Here is a 3,172-nt window from a genome sequence, read left to right as displayed (position 1 = left end):
TGGATTCATATTACCTGTTGTCACAAACTAATCCTCATTACCACTAACAACCACTGATGGATTCTCAACCTTGGGATTAGACTTATTTGAAATTAGAGATATAGGGTTGTCAACATTGTTACCATTTCTCTGGAGATACCTCCTTCTAGCATTACACTGAGCCTGATAATGCCCGGGCTTATTGCACCAAAAGCAGGTCCCATTACCTCTGCTCGCATTACCAGACATTAACCTGTTTTTGGAAAAGACTCTAGTGTCCACCACTTGAGACCTTTCCTTGACTATTCTCATTCCTAGAATAGGTTGGAACACCTGAATGTTTTACCCTATTATCTACAACATTACCAGATTTATTATTAAAGTTATTTGGCCTAGCAGACTGGAAATTTATAACCTGGGACCCAAAATTACCGGACCCCGCTCGATGGGTCAAAACAAACTCATCGGCAATCTGAGCCGCCTTACTTATACTGACAGCTTTTACTTCCTCTAAATATATTCTCAGTTCCTTGCTACAATGTTTCTTAAATTCTTCCAACAGCATTAATTCCCTTAAGGAGGAGAAAGAGGCCACCTGTCGGCTCTTTAGCCAATCATCAAACTGCTCTTCCTTGAGCCTAGCAAATTCTACAAATGAAAGAGCAGGGTGCTTAACAAAATTCCTAAATTTTAGGCGATAGGCCTCAGGGACAAGGTCATAGGCCTTGAGGACTAATGCCTTCACTTTATTATAATCACGGGCTACACCCTCCTCCAAAGAATTATACACCCGGATTGCCTTGCCCACCAGCCTACACTGAATTAAGACTGTCCACATCTCGGTGGGCCAAGACAACCTGGTAGCTACCCGTTCAAAAGCCTTAAAAAAATTCAGGCACATTTCTTTCATCAAATACAGGGACCAACTTCAGAGCTGCCCCTATATTAATTTATCAGGAGATGGTCCACAGGGAGTACTTAATCTATTAGGAGAACCTTGTAACCTAGCCAACTCCAAATTTACATTGGCCATCTCTAGCTCATGCCGCCTCACCCTCTCGTTCTCTTCAAACTCGAGCTTCATTAATTCTATCCTCTTACAAATGAAGCTGTATTCACTGTCCTCCTGGGACCCTACAGGCTGTACTGGGGCTACATTCACTGGGACAGGGTTTTCTACTAAAAATGGGTTAGTGGATACATTAGCTTTAAATTGCAAATTAGCCTGCCCTTCAAAAATTGTTCCAGTACGAGGAGGATCTTCAAACAAAGAAAGACCTGGATTCACACTAACATCCCTCAATCACACTACCCTCTCGCTCTGAAGTCACTATCACCGACACTGTCAAAATCCTAGCTAAATTCTCTCCTTCAGCCATAACCTTGAGCTACCTTATTTTTACAGCTATCAGCAACTGGGCCCTAGTGTTCGCAGCCCTAAGTGGGACACCTAACCAGCGAGCACAACTCAGCAAATACTCTTTACTCAATACAGAAGATGCCTAAGGCAATCTGCCGACCCCAAAAAAAAAACGTCAGCTGGATCAAAAATAAATTCTTCCATGGTTCCAAAATTAAAGGGGGAGTAAGGCAATACACTAAACAGAACAAATACTGTAAATCCACTGAGCGCTGTTCCGCCAACCAAAACACAAGAGTACACCCGAGTGCAATCCTGTCACGGTCGCCACAACTGTTACAACCTCCCAGGTTGCAGTACGGAGGTTCTTTTTAGGTCTTTATATTCTCAAGGATTGCAGTCAGTAAATGTACCTCAGTGACAAGGAAGGACGGAAACAGAAACTCAAGAAAACTTAACAATATTTATTATAAACTAGAACAATGACTTAAATCAACCTTGTGAGATTAAATACACTTAACTGTACAGAATATTAAAGAGAACAAATACCTGGTTCTCGGGAACTCACAAGAAAACCTAAAGCTAATACACTAAGCCCTAAACAAGAGAAAACCCCAAGAGAGAAAACACTTGATAATAACAAGGTGGATCCAAATAAGGCTAGCCAAAATAATCAATAACCTAAAAATAATAAGGTAGAAGGAAGTAAGAGATGATAACAAGGAAAACCTTAATATTCCTACCTACAACACAAAAGCTAAACAATGTGGAACTCGCGTCCACTAAATACTAACACACAAACAAATATGACAACATATACATGTAAACTTATACATATATATATTTGTAAATAAGATTAACAAAATAAACAATTTCACCTCAAGTGAAGTACCAGAAGAGGAGTTGAATCCTGGGCCGTGACCAATCCACCCAACTGCTATCAAAAGGGCTAATACTGTACGCCAGGTACTGAAGGGCAACACATTGTCCCGAGAGAAGAGGAACGATTATACGTCTTACCTGGCGACAGACTCCCTACTAGCCACCTCACGAGTCAAGTAGCTCTCCATCCCGTATAACAGCTGGGACGAGGATGACACGGCAGGTAAATCCAGAATCCAGTGCCGGGATACAACTACGACACAGGTCTTGTAAAAATCCTCCGACGGGAACAAGGGGCAGAAACGGCGGTCGCAGATGACTGAGCGTCTGCTAAACCCTCAACAGCAGTGTGAAGGTCGCAGGTGACAACAACACCTGCGCGAGAAATAGCCGTGATTCAGGGACACACACACAACAGGCGTATATATGCGTCTTCCAAAATCCGTGAGCGAAATATCCAAGTGCGTGGTCCAAAAGGCAAGTATCCAAAGTCGTCCTCCAAATCAAAATACGTATATGCTGCGACAGGAAACAGTACTGGTGAGAGCTTGTCAAGACCCGAACTCCCGTTGACCGGTCGACCATGTCCACTCATCGCCTTCCCAGTGTTATAAACACTCAAAGCAAAAGAATAACAATCGTTAAAACGATAGTTCACTAATACACAAAAGAGGAGGAGGAGGCGCAAAAACACTGAAACAATCGTAAAGCCACTTAACTTACGGTGACACAAGAGTAAACATACTCAGCAAAAACTTAACTTAAAAGTAAACAAAAAAGTAAACAAGGCTGATTTAAATCAACAAAATAAATAATAATAGTTTTACGTTAACCTAATATTATATATATATATATATATATATATATATATATATTATATATATATATATATATCTATATATATGATATATCTATATATATATATATATATATATATATATATATATATAT

Source organism: Macrobrachium nipponense, chromosome 31 (assembly GCF_015104395.2).
Source record: "Macrobrachium nipponense isolate FS-2020 chromosome 31, ASM1510439v2, whole genome shotgun sequence".
Classification (NCBI taxonomy): domain Eukaryota; kingdom Metazoa; phylum Arthropoda; class Malacostraca; order Decapoda; family Palaemonidae; genus Macrobrachium; species Macrobrachium nipponense.
This window is presented reverse-complemented; position numbering follows the sequence as displayed.